Here is an 18428-nt window from a genome sequence, read left to right on the forward strand (position 1 = left end):
TGACCATCACCCATAGCGGAGAAAGGCTTCTTTGACCAAGGTTGAGAACTTCACTCGTCTAAGAGTATACAAGCGCATATGCAGAAGGCAACGAACTCTACTCCATTCTGCAAAAAAATGTCAGCAGTTGATTGCCCCACAGTGCCTGTGAGTGCTCTCTGGCTCTTTAAAGTAAACTGAGATGGGGCACCCTAAAGCAGAAAGGAAGGAGAAAGCAATATAAACAAGAAATGACAAAGGGGGTAGCATCCTGTTAGAGCCCCTGCCTCAGCCTCGCAGTGTTCTGACCAAGGAGGGTCCAGGTAACTGCTGCTAACTGACACTTCCTGTCACCCGGGGCTTTGGGAAGCTGAAGTAAGACTCTGAGCTTGGAGATTAGCTTTGATAATTTGACAGGGGAACTTGAAGTCGAGTCTCCTGAAACATGGTCGTGAGAGGCTAATATTTCCAAGAAAGTAGTCACCAGTCCTCTACCTCTGCCATGTGCCACTCTCTGGCCCCTGCTTGAAGGAGGCCACTTGGTTTAGTTCGCTTTGGTTTTGGATGGTGCTTCCTGGTGACACATAGCCTGGTGACACATAGCCCAGGCTTATCTGTGTGTGCGGTCATTGTATACACCTGTAGCCTAGGTCCACACTGTCTCTTGGAGCCAGAGTCCAGCTTGGGTGTTGTCCTAGCCACAGGGGCCACAGAGTCTGTTTTTCATTTTTGAATTATAGAAGATGCACTGAGTTTGGTGGGGAGGGGTCAGGGTTTCACCAGTGACCCTTAAAAAAATCAGTTTAATTCAAATATGCCTAAAAGAATTTCTTGCTAGATTAGGGACAGAAATATCCCCGGCCTTTAGATGGAAATGATTAGAGGCCCTTTGGAGCCAAAGGGAATCTGAAAGAATTTTTTTCTTTTTGTTGCCATGAAGTACCAGATTATGAAACTACTGTGTTCTTCTGTTATGCATTAACAAATGTTTATTTAATACCAGAGTACTGTTATGCGTTACAGCATCGGTGGTTCTCAACCTGTGGTCACGACCCCTTTGGAGGTTGAATGACCCTGGAACAAGGGTCGTATATTAGATATCCTATCGACCAGATATTTACATTATGATTTCTAATAATAACAAAGTGATAATTATGACGTAGCAGTGAAATAATGTTATGGTTGGGGTCACCACAACATGAGGAGCTGTATTAAAGAGTCTCGGCATTAGGAAGGTTGAGAACCCATGTTAGAGAGGAAACTAACTCTTCATTTACCTTTTGTTGTTGGTTTGAAGCAGGGGCTCTCTCTGCAGCCCTGCATTGCTTCAAAATCATGGCGTCCCTCCTGCCTCAGTCTCTTAAGGGCTGGGATTACAGACACTTGCAGGTAACTGTCCATCACTGACTAGACAGGAATCTGGAGGCAGGAATTGAGGCAGAGGCTGTGGGGAAGGGCTGTTTTCTGGCTTGTTCCTCCTGGCTTGCTCAGCCAGCTTTCTTATACAACTCCTCTGAACCTGTGAGCCGGCCCCAATCAAATGCTGTCCTTTATAAGAGTTGCCAAAGTCATGGTGTATCTTAACAACACTGAAACCCTAACTAAGACACAAGGACCACCTGTCCAAGGCTGTCAAGACCCACAGAGGGCTGGGCTGAACCCTCCAACATCAATCAGTAATTAAGAGAATGCCCTATGGGCTAGCCTACCAGCAATCTGGTGGAAGTGTTTTCTCAATTGAGACTCCTCTTTCCAAATAACTCTAGTTTATGTCAAGTTGATGAAAATTAACCAACACAACTGACCCAGTTTTCTTATTACCTTGAAAAAGAAGAAGGGTTCAAGTGGTAGAAAGTTACTTCCTGGAAATAGAGCTCTGCAGAGGAAATCTCCTGAGCACTCTGTCTTGACAGTTGCAACCACTAGGTGGTGGTATTACGTCATGAAAACAACACCTTTTGCGGCCAGTGTCTGTACAACAAAGACATTTTCAGTTACTAAATGGAGAAGATACGTTTTCTAATTTGTATACAGAGTCCAATTTAAATGCTTGAGGGGACTGGTAGCTCCTTGATGCTGAGCCTGTTGTCATGGTTACAACACCAGGTTACAAATGACAAATAGGAGGCTGACGAATGAATGGACTATCTCAATAGTTTAGATTATTACTGAAAGCACCCTTTCAAGAATATGTGGAATTCTGTAGTCCAGAGGCTTTGAATTGGGGAAGTTGAAAGCTATTGATGACCTGACATCATTAGGACAGACTCAGGGAGGTGAAAATACCAAAGGCAGCCTAAGGCACTAATACTGTTTTTCATTCTCTCTCTCTCTCTCTCTCTCTCTCTCTCTCTCTGTCTCTCTCTCTCCCACCCTCCCTCCCTCCGAATCTCTCCTCTCTCTGTTTGAATCTGTCTGTCTCTCCCTCCCTTCCTCCCTCTGACTCTCTCTGTCTCTCTGTGTCTCTCTGTCTGTCTCTGTCTGTCTCTCTCCGTGTGAGTAATGTTGCTTGGCCGGGGTTTAAGTCCTAGCACCAAAAGGAAGAAAGGAAAACAAAGAACCAAGTCTATGTGTACTTGCAAAACATTTGAAACAGTCTTACATATAGCCTAGCCCAGCCTCTAGTTTGAGATTGTCTTTGCCTCTGCTTCTCAAGGGCTTGAATCGTAGGTGTGTGATACTATCAGGGAGCCTGTGTGTATCTTGACTAAGTCACACATGCTTTTAAAAAACAGGAAATGGGCTGGTGGGACGGCTCAGTGGGTAAAGGCATTTATTACCAAGCTTGATAACTTAGGTTCAGTCTCCAGGACCCACATGATGGAAGCAGAGAATTGATCTTTGTGGATTACCGTAGTCTGACCTACACACACACACACACACACACACACACACACACACACACACACACACACACAGTGGCAAATGTGTACCTACACAGAGACAGAAAACGAACTACATAGAAAGGGGGCTGGAGAGATGGCACAGCAGTGAAGAGCTTTTTGCTCTTCCAGAGGACTGGCACCTACATGCTCCTCATGACTGTCTGTCAGTCCATTTGTAGGGGATCTGACGGCCTCTTCTGGATGCCATGCGCTGCATGCACAGACACGTGCAGGCAAAGCACTTACAGATATAAAATATATCTAAAATAGCAGTAGAGTGTAGTTTGGTGGAGTACACCTATAATTCCAGCACTCAGAAGTTGGAGACAGAATTTCTAGTTTGAAGCCAGGCTGGGCTACATAGCAAGATCCTGTCTCAAACCATTCTTGACTTCTTTCTTGAGTCTGTACAGTGTATAAAGGTATTTCTGCCTTGGAAGGGATTACGAAAAGTTATCTGTTAATTTTCTCTGCCTCTCATTCACTGGTTCGTTGTAAAGTCATTTATGGTATAAATATCGTTGTAAAGATTGTGTGTGTGTGTGTGTGTGTGTGTGTGTGTGTGTGTGCATGTGTCTGGTTGGATGAGTATGTGCGCATGTGAGTGCACTGGAGCACTTGCGGATGCCAGAAGAGGGCATTAAATCCTTCGGAGCTGGAGTTACAGGCATCTGCGAGAAGTCTGGCTTGTCCTGTGGGTGGTGAGATCCTCACAAGTGCACAGCACACACGTTCAGCCACGGAGCCTTCTTACCCACCAGCCTCCACTGCACAGTGATCAGCTGAGCGACTGCTGTGGGAAAAGCACTGGTCCAGGTTATGTGAGCATCTCTGGTCTCATCATCTCGCCTTGTCTTAGCACCTCCGAGATCAGTACCAAATCACATTAGCCATATCGTCCACACCCTCCCTCCCACTCTACTCTGATGCCTCGGCTATTTCCCTGATCTGAGTCTAGCCTTGTTCTCCACACAGACTGCCTCCTCCCCTTCACTCACCTTCCAACATGAAAGTATTACATCTTTCCCTAAAGCCGTCCCTTGCCCGGAGATCAGCACAGCCTCTTTCATTGGGTTTATGAGCGTCGCAGGGCACAGCCACCTGGACTGGCTTTATCCCATTTGCCTGCTCCCTCTTTACTCCGTATGCTCCCACCATGGCTGCTTTTATTTTGACTTCTTCTAATGAGCCGTGTCCTGTGCTATTTTCAGACTTAAAATTTTTTCGGGACTTTCCATTCAACCTGGAACATTCTTTTTTTCCTTCCTGTTTGGCTATTTTCTGTTCATTCTTAGGTCTCGGCTTACATGTTCCCCAACTTGGAAATAAGCCTTTCCCCAGCTGGACCTGTAAGAGTGAGTCCCCCCTTTCATTCTCTTCTCGTGGCCTCTATGGGGCAGGTGGGCCACAGCTTGCTCTTGCTACCCTCTACTGCCAGACTGTGAGCTCTGAGTGTGTCACAGCGTGTCTCCACACTTGGGGGGAGTGCCTGGCATTGTGAGGGCCCAGGAATGCAGGGTGAAGAGTGAATTAGTGAAATGCACATCTAACATGTCTTCTTTCTTTTGTTCACTTGTTCTTCCTTCCTTTATTTCTATATTCCTATTATTATTTTAAAGATTTATTTGTATTTATTTCATGTATGTGTGTATATTGTAGCTGTCTTCAGACACTCCAGAAGAGGGCATCAATCAGATCCCATTACAGATGGTTGTGAGCCACCATGTGGCTTCTGGGAATTGAACTCAGGACTTTTGGAAGAGCAGTCATTGCTTTTAACCACTGAGCCATCTCTCTAGCCCTGTGATTTTTTTTTTTTTTTTAATTTTGATCCAGTGGCCATGTGAAGCTGTGGAGGGACCAGGGAGCCTGAGCATGAGGCTTTCCTCGAAGTTAGGAAACTATGTAGCTCTGGTTGTTCTGGGACTCCTTGTGTTGACCAGGCTGGTTTCAAACTCACAGATATCTGCCCACCTTTGTTTTCCTAGTGCTGGATTAAAGGCATACGTCACCATGTTCAGCAATTCTCTTCCTTTTTTTTTTTAATTAAAAAATTAATGTATTTGAGTATTTTCGTGCATGTATATCTGTGCCACATGTGCATTCCTGGTGCCCAAAAAGGGCAGAATTGGCGCTGGAACTGGAGTGACAGACAGTTGTGAGCCACCATGTGGGTGCTGGGACTCTGGAAGAGCAGCCAGTGCTCCTAACTGCTGAGCCATCTCGCCAGCCCCCAGTTCTTTTCGGGAGCTAGCAGGGTAAGATACAACACACAAAAGTGGAGCTGTGCTGGTGAGAAAGGTCAGCCAGGATGTCATCGTTTGAAACTGTGTTTCCATTTTCACTGTGGGTGGCATTTGAGGTGGAAAGGGATGACCGGATAGATTTGGACAATAGGCAAGGAGTAGAATTCTTCTGGGAAAGAGTACGAGGTAGGGTGGAAGAATGCTTGGGTCTAGCTTGTACAGGCCCTAGATGCTAGTGGATAGCCAATGGATAACCAGTGACTGCTCTTGATAAGACTGAATTACTGTTTCAGAAAATCTTGATCCAGTGGCCATGTGAAGCTGTGGAGGGACCAGGGAGACTGAGCAGGAGGCTTTCCTGGAAGTTAGGGTGGGAGGTGCTTGGGGCCTGGACTAGTGGGTGTCACTTGACTTGTAGGGAGTCTGAGAAGACACGGACTGAACAGTGAAGATGGGAAGGAATGGAGGAGAGGGAAGAGCCAGTGCTTTCAGCCAGATTCCACCAGGTGCTGTCTCTGGCAGAGTCAAAGTCAAGTGGAGGAGGAGCCAGTCGGAGGAAGGAAGAATTCATCCATCAAGCCTTTATGTGGTCCAGTGAAGGCTGCATTTCCCTGTGGAAACTCAGTGTGTGGGGCTAAAAACAAAAAACGAAAAACAAACAAAAAAAGCACAAACGTAAAGAGAAGACACGCAGAGCTGACAGGACAATTGCAGCTAATAGAAGCTGTCCCAGTTCCCCTGCTCCAAGTGCCTCCAAAGGGAGGCCAAGATGGGGGGAGGGAAATTCACCAGTCCCCTTTCCATTTGTAATGCCATGTGATTTTATGAGTGACATAGGGATTATTTTAGGGCAATTGTGGCTATTCACAATCTATGTCTTGAATGCTGGTTGTAGAATTGAAATTCCTGGCAAGATTTAGCCACCCACCCGCTCGCCCTGCCCTCACCCCAGTTTGTGGCAGGTGCTAATCGGGCAGTCGGCAGCTATGAAGACTTCTGCTGCTACTGTGCTGGAGTAGTTCACTCTCTGAGTGGAAAGATGGAGTGCTGGCTACATTTATGTCAACTTGACACACTGTAGTCTTCTGAGAAGAGAAACCTTGATTGAGAAAACACCTTCATAAGATCCGGCTGTGGGCCAGCATATAGAGCATTTCTTAATTAGTGATTGATGGGGAGGTCCCAGCCCCTTGTGGGCAATGGTAGCCCTGGACTGGTGGTCCTGGGTTCTATAAGAAAGAAGGCTGAGGAAGCCATATGGATTAAGCCAGTAAGCAACGCCCCTCCATGGCCTCTGCCTCCAGGTTTCTCCCTGTTTGCGTTCCTGTCCTTGGCTTCCCTTCAGTGATGAACTACAATGTAGAAGTGTAAGCCCAATAAACCCTTTCCTCCCTAACTTCGTGTTTGGTCATGGTGTTTTGTCACAGCTAAGTCAGAAGAGGAAGCAGACAGTTAGGGCTCCAGAGTAGGTGAACAGTCAGAAAGGTGGGCACACGGAGGAAGGCAGGTGTGTCATGGTCATGGTGGCCTGGGTGCTTGGATTGGAGAGTGACCTTGGAGTCATCAGAACAGTCAAGGACAGCAGTAGGCATGTGTGACACATCAAAGGGCGGGAAACAGGGGAAAGGACAGGACTCGGGCAGAGCCAACAGCACATTTTTCCCTGGAAAGGTAGGAAGAGTCAGTCATACCAGAAAGCAATGGTTAGAGGAGTGGGAGGACCCAGGCAAGGTGGAGGACAGCCAAGAACAGAAATGCAGCTTCCATAAGGGGATCCATGGTGACCGCCAAGCCAATGAACATCTTTGCTTGAGAGGTGGTGGCAGGAAGCGTGAGTGATGATAATCCACACCACTTCTCTGTCACAGCTCCAGTAAAACCAGCTTCCCCGAAGAATGGACTCCATGCGGACCATGGCCTTTTCCCTTTGTAATCTGCTGCCAGCCGTGGAACTGCACTTTGACATCTTACACTGATGCAGAAGAAGACTCAGCTCTACCTCAGCCTTAAGGTCCAGCTTGCCGGGTCCAGCTGAGCCGCAGATGTAAGCAGTAGTGGTTGTGTTTCCTACAAATCAAATCAACCCTGCAGCATTCCTGCCCATACCAGGAGAGCCAGACTCCCACATGGCTGTAAACACTCACTTGTGAAGGGTTTCCCTGGAGTTTGCCTCTTGTGGTGACCTCATAAGAATCTAGATAAGGCAGCCTTCAGCAGTTTGTTCCTGGATGCAGGGGGCCCTGGGTATTTTCAGCTAATGGTTCCTTATCCTGGTTACATTGTTCTTTTAAAAACCATTTAAATAACATGAAAACCCTATTTTACACAGACTTGCTTAGCACTTCCAGTTTTTTTTTTTTTTTCTTTCCCCCTAGTCTTTTGAGCAGATGCAGATTGCAGTACATCATTTTCTCTTGGCCTGAAAGACCCTTAATATTCTCCTAGTGTGTATGTAGAAGTTGCATTCATTCGGCTTTGCAAATCTGAGAAAATACTTACTATTCATTTCTTTGAAAGGTATTTTTGTTGAGTGGAGAACTCTTGTTGACATTTTGTTTCTTTTCCTAGCATTTGGGAGGCACAGGTAGGTAGGTAGGTAGTTAGGTAGGTGTCTGTGAGTTCAAGGTCAGCTTAGTCTATATAGTGAGTTCCAGCTGAGCCAGGGGCTATATACTGATACCCTGTATCAAAACAGAAAGCAAAACAAAACACACACCCCCTACACTCCCCCTCCCAAGAACAATAACAACAAAACCCGAGGTTCCCTCTTGTCTTCTGCACTTATTTCTGATGAGGAGTCTGAGGACTTGTGATGAGGAGTCTGACATCACTCTCATTGCTGCTCATCTACACATGGACTTTGTTTACTGAGGGGTCTGCTTCTGAGACTCCCCCACCAGCCTCAGGCATCTTATGCAGCTCTGGCAGAGGCCTCTTCACAGTTCTTTGTTTAGGACCCATTGAGATTTTTGGATTTGAGAGTGTATAGTTTCTTCAAATTTGGAAAAATACAGCCCACTGCCTCCTGCTTCCTTTAGGGTGCAGTGCGCATGTACACACAGGGCGGCACATTTGTGTGCCTTCCTGGGGGTCAACCTCCAGGGCAGTTTCTCCAGTGCTGACATGTTGATTTTGAGGCAGGGTCTCTTGGTTGGCCTGGGATGACCCAGTAGGCTATACTGGCTGGCCCAGGAGCTCCGGCATTCACCATTCTCCATGACCCACAGCATGATTACACGCACACGGTACCATGCCCAGTTCCATATGGACTTCTGGGATGGAGCCCAGTTCTCATGCAAACTTGGCAAGCACAGTACTGATGGCCACTTGAGTGGATTTTTTGGTCTCCAAGTTCACTAATCTGCAGTGCACTACTAATCTCATCCTGTGCAATTTTCTCTCGTCTCAGACCTTGTGTTTCCCCTTCAGATAGCCAATATTTCACTCGACTGTTTCTTGATGAAACAAAATGACTTCTAAGGAACAAAGGTTTACTTGACTCATAAGTTCAGAGTTTCTGTCTGTGGTTACCTGGTCTGTGTTTCTGGGCCTGGGTGGTAAGGGGATGTGCATCGTGGAGGAAGCCGGTGAGAGAGAAAAGATGGTCACTTCACAGCAGTCAGAGAGAGAGAGAGAGAGAGAGAGAGAGACAGATAGACAGAGACAGACAGAGACAGACAGAGATAGAGACAGAGACAGACAGAGAGACAGAGAGGGACAGAGACAGTGACAGAGACAGATAGAGACAAAGATAGAGACAGAGACAAGGATAGAGACAGAGACTAATAGAGAGAGACAGAGAGACAGAGACAGAGAGATAGAGACTGATAGAGAATGAGGGAGAGAGAGAGAGAGAAAGAGAGAGAGAGAGAGAGAGAGAGAGAGAGGAGGTAGCTAAAATCAAGACATGACCTTCAAAGGAACGCACTGGTAGCCTACTTCCTCCAACTAGGCCCCACCTCCCAATAGCTCATTCAGAAAGCATGTATCAATGGGTCAACCCTCTAAGGGAGTTAGAGCCTTCCTGACTGAGCCTCCTCACTATTAGCTGGGCATCATGCCTTCAGCATATAAGCCCTTGGGGCCATTTTATATCCCAACAATAACACTGTTAAAGTGCTTCTCGGGCATATAAAATATAGTTATGCTGACTATTTTAATGTCTTTGTCTATAAAGTCTACCAGTTATGTTCTTCCTTGAGTTCATTTCTATTGATTGATGTTCTTTCTTGCCATGGGTCATATTTCCTGCTTCTTTGCATGCCTGGTGGCTTTTCATTGGACTTCAGACATGACTAGTACCTGGCTGGATGCTAGATATTTTTGTATTCCTATAAATAATCTTGAGCTTGTTCTGGGATGCTGTTACATTACAAAGAAACAGTTTGATCTTTTTTGGGTCTCGCTGTTAAGGTTTTTTTAGATGGGGCCAGAATTGCACTGAATCTAGAGCACAAATGCAGCAAGACCCTCTGGGTAAGCTTCAAAAACTGTTCTCTCTAACTCATCTAGGCATTTCTTTGTCATCCTTGGGTACTTTCCTCATATCCAGGAGTCATTGGTATTAGCAGAAAGTTGGGGTAGGACCCTTGACAGGTCTCTGGAGTGCTTTCTCTCTTTGTGTGGCCACCTCCTTTCTCTTACCCATGAACTCTAGCTATCTTGGCCTCCCAAATGCTAATTCAGGAGTTGGAGTTGCCTTTAGCTATCTGTCCCTTTTGGAAAACCTCCTCTAGCAGTAGGCTGATCTGGTCTCATAGCTCATACTTTTTCTTTATTTCTTTGTTTTTCTCTTTGCTTCTTTCCTTCTCTCTCTCTTTCTCATCATTCTCTTCCTTTCTCTCTTTTTTTCTTTCTTTCTTTTCTTTTCTTTCTTTTTTTTTTTTTTTCTGAGACAGGGTTTCTCTGTATAGCCCTGGCTGTCCTGGAACTCACTTTGTAGACCAGGCTGGCCTTGAACTCAGAAATCTGCCTGCCTCTGCCTCCCAAGTGCTGGGATTAAAGGCGTGCGCCACCACCGCCTGGCGCCCTCCTTCCTTTCTTTTTCCTGCTCACTTCAGATAAAAGGGAAAATCTAGTCCCTAGTATTTCACTTTGGCTAGAAGCAGAAATCTACAGAGCTCTTTCGGTTTGGAACTCTCTGGAATGCAAGCCTATGGCAAGTCAAGGGCTCTTTATCAGACCAGGAAAAGGGGTGCTTCTCCAAGGGCTGAAAGGGCTTCCAACTCAAGTACAAGGATAGAGCAGTTTGAGGGCAGTATCTTTTTTTCCTGGATCTTATCAAAACTTTGGCCTCAAGTTAGCTGTTTCACTGCCCCTTGGTGGTGCAGCCTTGGTGCTTTTTATGGCAAAGCTGTACCTCTCAGCTCACATGTGATGTCATCATTTTTTTGGTGGGTGGGTGGGTGGGTGGGGTGGCTCGATTTCTCCTTAGATGCTGTTTTGTGTATTCAGGTCACCAAAAACTTCTCCACTGGAGGCAAATGGAAGTTCCTCCCGTGCATTTACAGCCCCCAGCACTTGCAGCTGTAGACAGCACTACTCCTAAGACACTGTGTTCCGCTTTGAAGATGAAGTGCAGACACACTCTTAAAAAGCAGGTCCTCCATTTCAAGGGTGAGCAAAACACCACTTAGCCAAGCATTCCGTCTGGTTAAATTTAGAACAAGAGAGGGAGAAAAGAAAGAGTTCAGAATATTCTCTGACACTGAGCCCAGGGTATTTTTCCTTTTAGAGTGACTTGGGCACATTTTCATTCATGTGGACCCGGTTGCTGCTCAGTATTATACTCTGGGATGGAAGGTCAACAACGACTGCCTTGTTGCCGAATCCAGCGAGCCCTTCTCAGTTATTAACCTACTTGACCTCTCAACAGCATTTGATGTGGACCGTTCTCTTCAGCACGTTCCCTGGTTTTTCTTCTCCCTCCCCTCGTCTTTCTGTTCCTGTCCCTCAGCCGGTGCCTTGCATGGTTAGACCCTGAACCTTCTTCTCACCTGGAACATTATCTTCAGAATTTTTAAAATCCACGCCTATGGCTTTCCTGGGAATTCCTAAACTGGTGTTTCTAGCCTAAGCATTTCTTCTGGGCGCCAGCCCAGAAAGCTCAGTTGCTCACCTGCTACCTTCATGTCGACCCTACAGAGCTAACCCACCCTTAGCTGTCTCCTCCTGGCTAGTTTTATGTCACCTTGGCATAAACTAGACTCATGTGAAAGGAGGGAACCTCCAAACTGAGCGAATGCTTCCATAAGCTCCTGTAAGGCAGTTTCTTAATTACTGATTCATGAGCCATGACTGAGCCCACTCTGGGTGGAGCCACCCCTAGATTGATTTGATGGTCCTGGGTTCTGTGAGAAAGCAGGCTGAGCAAGCCACGAGGAGCAGGCAGGTAAGCAGCACCCCTCCGTGGCCTCCATATCAGCTCCTGGCTCTATCCTGCCCTGACTTCCGTCAACGATGGACTATGATGTGGAAGCATAAGCCAAATTAACCCTTTCCTCCCCAAATTGCTTTGGTCATGGCATGAATCACACAGCAAGATTAACCCTGACTAGGACAATCTCATAGAAGGCCGTTCTCCTTGGTTCAGGTCTCCTTGGCAGGCACTACATTTCTGTAAAGGATACCCCTGCACATTTTGTTTCTGAAGCCAGAATTCCTTGCATTCAATCTTCCTTTCGGTCAGCAAGTTCTGCCAATGATACCCCTGCCCTTCTTTTGGGAGCACTGTTGTCTGTGTTAGCCTGGTGAAGACCTCCTTAGAGCACGCTCTGTTTCCATCCCCCATGCCATCTCCTCTCATGGCTCCCTTCTGCCACCTCTAGCCACAAAGGCCTGTGTAAAGGGGGATGAAAGCCGCGTTCTGCTCAAGTCTTTCTGTGACCACCCTGTCACGGGGCTAAAACTCATACCTGCTCCCCTTTGTTCTGTTTCATGGATCTGGAGATCAAACTAGGGCTGTATGTATGCTAGGCAAGTACTCTGCCACTGTGCTATACCCCAGGTCTCTGTGTTCCTTACAGTCAAGTGTGAGGTTCCCTAAGCTCTGTTTAACCTGCGGTATGTCGCCCCTTCCTCCCACTCTAAACTCCTTCCCTTTCTCAGTTTGTGATACATCTGCTACCTTATGGCCTTTATACACTTTGTTCCTTTTGCCTGTAACTCCTCCCCCCACCCCAACTCCAATCACCGCCATCGCTCTACTCCATCACCCTCCATGTCACTTCCTTTGGGAATTCTTTTCTCATTGTTTTTATCAACTCGGCCTGCCAAGAATAAATGAGGTATTATTCTCTGTTCCCAAATGTCACTCTTGTTTCCTCTGTGGTAACACTCATCTGATATCCTATAATCTCTATATTCCCAGTGTCCAGTCTAAGGTTCAATCCTATAGATGAGCTGCAAACACTGGTTGTTTTAAATAATTGTTTGCTTGTTTTGTTGTTGTTTAGGGGTTTTGTTTGTTTTGTTTGTTTTGTTTTGTTTTTTGAGACAAGGTTTCTCTGTGTGGCTCTGACTGCTCTGGAACTCGATCTGTAGACCATGCAGGTCTTGAACTCAAAGATCTACCCGCCTCTCCCTCCCTCCCAATGCTGGGATTAGAGGCATGTGCCACCATGCCTTGCTTATTTTCATTATGTAGGCCAGGCTGCCCTCAAACTTGCAATCTTCCTGCTTTAGCCTCCATAGTGCTTGGATTACAGGTATGTGGTACCACACCAAGCTGCTGCATTGAAAACTGTTTGTTTGTTGAGACAGCCTTCTATACCCCAGGCTGGCCTTGAACTCACTATGTAGCTGAGGATAACGTTGAATTCCTAATTTTTCTGCTTCTATCTCCTTGAATCGAATTTTACTGTGTTAGCAGTCATGGAGGTCACAGACCTACCAGTCTATTCTGGTTGAGCAACAGAAGTTGATGTGAAAGATGACTTTTTTAAAAAAAAGATTTATTTATTTATTTTATGTGTATGAGCACACTGTAGCTTTCTTCAGACACACCAGAAGAGGGCAATGGATCCCATTACAGATGGTTGTGAGCCACCATGTGGTTGCTGGGAATTGAACTCAGGACCTCAGGAAGAACAGCTGGTGCTCTTAACGGCTGACCCTCTCTCCAGCCTGAAAGATAGCTTTTTAAAGTGGAACTTTTGCTGGAAGCTGGCTCCTTATTTTTCTACTGTTCATTTAGTGGCTTAGCAACCTGATTCAGGTGACAACTCTGCACCTTAGTTGCTTCAAATATCAATATAGGTTTCCTGAAAGCAAATAGGGTTTTTTTGAATCTAATATTTTATGTATTAGTTATATTTCTTTGATGCTTTTGTCTCATTTCTCTTTATTGGTTTGTAAGTTTTTTTGTTGTTAATATTTGCCGTATATTTCACAAATATTTTTTTCTCTTTTCCTTTTTCCTTTTTATTCAGGATTGAACCTGGGGCTACATATGTTAGGCAAGTGCTCTGCCGCTGAGCTGTATCGCTAGACCTTAACTTGTTTTTCAGTTAGACATATTTGTAACTTTTTCAGTGGCAATAGAAAAATATTTACTTGCTTGAGAGAGCCTGTTGTACTATGTAGTCCCAGGCTGGCCTCGAACTTGTAGTTCTCCTTCCTCAGTCGCTTGAGTGCTGGTGATGCCAGGCGTGTTCCATGCCCAGAAAAGCTACTCATTTGCCTTTATTCTTATCAAACCATTTGCAAATATACAATCCATTCTTAGTTCACCTGTTGCATGCAAACTGGCCAACAGCCAGGTCTGGCTTCTTAGGAAGTAGTTTGCTAAGCCCTGAGTAATACACTCATTAAATTCAAACTACCTTTGCTTTCCTGGAAGAAATACCACTTGACCATGAACAAATCGTTGGCTTTGGCTTGTGTATATTTAGGATTTTTGCATTTACATATTTGTAAGACAGGGTGGTTTTTGCAGAGACTGCAAACTAGTAGTGTGGCACAGATGTATTATTTTACTTAGCCTATTGTTGGGAGCCGCGCCCACATTCGCCGTTACAAGATGGCGCTGACAGCTGTGTTCTAAGTGGTAAACAAATAATCTGCGCATGTGCCAAGGGTATCTTATGACTACTTGTGCTCTGCCTTCCCCGTGACGTCAACTCGGCCGATGGGCTGCAGCCAATCAGGGAGTGACACGTCCGAGGCGAAGGAGAATGCTCCTTAAGAGGGACGGGGTTTCGTTCTCTCTCTCTCTTGCTTTTTCGCTCTCTTGCTTCCCGCTCTCTCTTGCTTTTCTCTCTCTCTTGCTTTTCTCTCTCTCTTGCTTCTTGCTCTTGCTTCTTGCACTCTGTTCCTGAAGATGTAAGAATAAAGCTTTGCCGCAGAAGATTCTGGTCTGTGGTGTTCTTCCTGGCCGGTCGTGAGAACGCGTCTAATAACAATTGGTGCCGAATTCCGGGACGAGAAAAAAACTCGGGACTGGCGCAAGGAGGATCCCTCATTCCGGAACCAGAACTGCGGATCACGTTTATAAAGGTTCCCGTAACACAGACTGTTGAGAAGGATTCAACTGCCGAATTCAGAACTCATCAGCTGGGGAACGACGGTGATAAAGGTTCCCGTAAAGCAGACTGTTGAGAAGGATTCAACTGCCGAATTCAGAACTCATCAGCTGGGGAACGACGGTGATAAAGGTTCCCGTAAAGCAGACTGTTAAGAAGGATTCAACTGTATGAATTCAGAACTTTTCAGCTGGGGAACGAGGTAAGTCTGATCTTGAACTTTCTAACGAAATTCAAGACAGTCTATCAGAAGTAAAGTGGAATATGTTTGGCCTTGAATTTTTTCTGGTGTTAGGAGCCCTTTTGTTCCTTTTCACATGTTATCAAGTGGTTAAGATAGGGCTGAAAATTCTAGAGGAAATTCAGGACAAGCTATCAGAAGTAAAGCGGGGAGAGAGAGTAGGAACAAAAAGGAAATATGGTACACAAAATAAGTATACAGGCCTTTCCAAGGGTCTTGAACCCGAGGAAAAGTTTAGGTCAGGTAAGAATACCTGGAGAGAGATTAGAAGAAAAAGAGGAAAAAGGGAAAAGAAGAAAGATCAATTAGCGGAGGTCTCTAGGAAAAGGAGCCTGTGCTCATCGCTGGATGGGCTCGGGGAGCCAGCTCTTAGTAGCTCTGAAGCAGGTGAAGAATCCTCCTCTGAGGAAACAGACTGGGAGGAAGAAGCAGCCCATTACCAGCCAGCTAATTGGTCAAGAAAAAAGCCAAAAGCGGCTGGCGAAGGCCAGTTTGCTAATTGGCCTCAGGGCAATCGGCTACCAGGTGCACTCCCGCCCTATGCGGAGTCCCCGCCCTGCGTAGTGCGTCAGCCCGTAGTGCGTCAGCAATGCGCAGAGAGGCAGTGCGCAGAGAGGCAGTGCGCAGACTCATTCATTCCCCGAGAGGAACAAAGGAAAATACAACAGGCATTTCCAGTCTTTGAAGGAGCCGAGGGTGGGCGTGTCCACGCTCCGGTAGAATACTTACAAATTAAAGAAATTGCTGAGTCGGTTCGTAAATACGGAACCAATGCTAATTTTACCTTGGTGCAGTTAGACAGGCTCGCTGGCATGGCACTAACTCCTGCCGACTGGCAAATGATTGCAAAAGCCGCTCTCCCTAATATGGGCAAATATTTGGAATGGAGATCTCTGTGGCGAGAGGCTGCACAGGCGCAGGACCGAGCAAACGCTGCTGCTTTAACTCCAGAGCAGAGAGATTGGACTTTTGACTTGTTAACGGGTCAGAGAGCTTATTCTGCTAAACCTGATAAGAGGTATCAATGGAAGGTCTTACCACAGGGAATGTCCAATAGTCCTACTATGTGTCAACTTTATGTACAAGAAGCTCTTTTGCCAGTGAGGGAACAATTCCCCTCTTTAATTTTGCTCCTTTACATGGATGACATCCTCCTGTGCCATAAAGACCTTACCATGCTACAAAAGGCATATCCTTTTCTACTTAAAACTTTAAGTCAGTGGGGTTTACAGATAGCCACAGAAAAGGTCCAAATTTCTGATACAGGACAATTCTTGGGCTCTGTGGTGTCCCCAGATAAGATTGTGCCCCAAAAGGTAGAGATAAGAAGAGATCACCTCCATACCTTAAATGATTTTCAAAAGCTGTTGGGAGATATTAATTGGCTCAGACCTTTTTTAAAGATTCCTTCCGCTGAGTTAAGGCCTTTGTTTAGTATTTTAGAAGGAGATCCTCATATCTCCTCCCCTAGGACTCTTACTCTAGCTGCTAACCAGGCCTTACAAAAAGTGGAAAAGGCCTTACAGAATGCACAATTACAACGTATTGAGGATTCGCAGCCTTTCAGTTTGTGTGTCTTTAAGACAGCACAATTGCCAACTGCAGTTTTGTGGCAGAATGGGCCATTGTTGTGGATCCATCCAAACGTATCCCCAGCTAAAATAATAGATTGGTATCCTGATGCAATTGCACAGCTTGCCCTTAAAGGTCTAAAAGCAGCAATCACCCACTTTGGGCAAAGTCCATATCTTTTAATTGTACCTTATACCGCTGCACAGGTTCAAACCTTGGCAGCCACATCTAATGATTGGGCAGTTTTAGTTACCTCCTTTTCAGGAAAAATAGATAACCATTATCCAAAACATCCAATCTTACAGTTTGCCCAAAATCAATCTGTTGTGTTTCCACAAATAACAGTAAGAAACCCACTTAAAAATGGGATTGTGGTATATACTGATGGATCAAAAACTGGCATAGGTGCCTATGTGGCTAATGGTAAAGTGGTATCCAAACAGTATAATGAAAATTCACCTCAAGTGGTAGAATGTTTAGTGGTCTTAGAAGTTTTAAAAACCTTTTTAAAACCCCTTAATATTGTGTCAGATTCCTGTTATGTGGTTAATGCAGTAAATCTTTTAGAAGTGGCTGGAGTGATTAAGCCTTCCAGTAGAGTTGCCAATATTTTTCAGCAGATACAATTAGTTTTGTTATCTAGAAGATCTCCTGTTTATATTACTCATGTTAGAGCCCACTCAGGCCTACCTGGCCCCATGGCTCTGGGAAATGATTTGGCAGATAAGGCCACTAAAGTGGTGGCTGCTGCCCTATCATCCCCGGTAGAGGCTGCAAGAAATTTTCATAACAATTTTCATGTGACGGCTGAAACATTACGCAGTCGTTTCTCCTTGACAAGAAAAGAAGCCCGTGACATTGTTACTCAATGTCAAAGCTGCTGTGAGTTCTTGCCAGTTCCTCATGTGGGAATTAACCCACGCGGTATTCGACCTCTACAGGTCTGGCAAATGGATGTTACACATGTTTCTTCCTTTGGAAAACTTCAATATCTCCATGTGTCCATTGACACATGTTCTGGCATCATGTTTGCTTCTCCGTTAACCGGAGAAAAAGCCTCACATGTGATTCAACATTGCCTTGAGGCATGGAGTGCTTGGGGGAAACCCAGACTCCTTAAGACTGATAATGGACCAGCTTATACGTCTCAAAAATTCCAACAGTTCTGCCGTCAGATGGACGTGACCCACCTGACTGGACTTCCATACAACCCTCAAGGACAGGGTATTGTTGAGCGTGCGCATCGCACCCTCAAAGCCTATCTTATAAAACAGAAGAGGGGAACTTTTGAGGAGACTGTACCCCGAGCACCAAGAGTGTCTGTGTCTTTGGCACTCTTTACACTCAATTTTTTAAATATTGATGTTCATGGCCATACTGCGGCTGAACGTCATTGTACAGAGCCAGATAGGCCCAATGAGATGGTTAAATGGAAAAATGTCCTTGATAATAAATGGTATGGCCCGGATCCTATTTTGATAAGATCCAGGGGAGCTATCTGTGTTTTCCCACAGAATGAAGATAACCCATTTTGGGTACCAGAAAGACTCACCCGAAAAATCCAGACTGACCAAGGGAATACTAATGTCCCTCGTCTTGGTGATGTCCAGGGCGTCAATAATAAAGAGAGAGCAGCGTTGGGGGATAATGTCGACATTTCCACTCCCAATGACGGTGATGTATAATGCTCAAGTATTCTCCTGCTTTTTTACCACTAACTAGGAACTGGGTTTGGCCTTAATTCAGACAGCCTTGGCTCTGTCTGGACAGGTCCAGACGACTGACACCATTAACACTTTGTCAGCCTCAGTGACTACAGTCATAGATGAACAGGCCTCAGCTAATGTCAAGATACAGAGAGGTCTCATGCTGGTTAATCAACTCATAGATCTTGTCCAGATACAACTAGATGTATTATGACAAATAACTCAGCTGGGATGTGAACAAAAGTTTCCGGGATTGTGTGTTATTTCCATTCAGTATG

The 18428-nt window shown here is 45.5% G+C and overlaps 1 protein-coding gene across 3 annotated transcripts in view; it reads left to right on the plus strand.

The window, feature by feature from the left end:
• Positions 1-306: 306 nt before the first annotated feature.
• Rgs3 (regulator of G-protein signaling 3) overlaps positions 307-18428 on the plus strand; it is a 143185-nt gene continuing 125063 nt past the window's right edge. For 2 of the 3 annotated variants that reach the window (XM_017320307.1, XM_006538057.3), the window contains exons 1-2: positions 307-354; positions 6979-7154. The gene's annotated coding sequence lies outside the window, so the exon portion shown is untranslated. The remainder of the gene's footprint in view (positions 355-6978; positions 7155-18428) is intronic. The other variant, NM_019492.3, reaches the window with a different exon arrangement.

This window comes from Mus musculus, chromosome 4, assembly GCF_000001635.26.
Source record: "Mus musculus strain C57BL/6J chromosome 4, GRCm38.p6 C57BL/6J".
Lineage (NCBI taxonomy): Eukaryota > Metazoa > Chordata > Mammalia > Rodentia > Muridae > Mus > Mus musculus.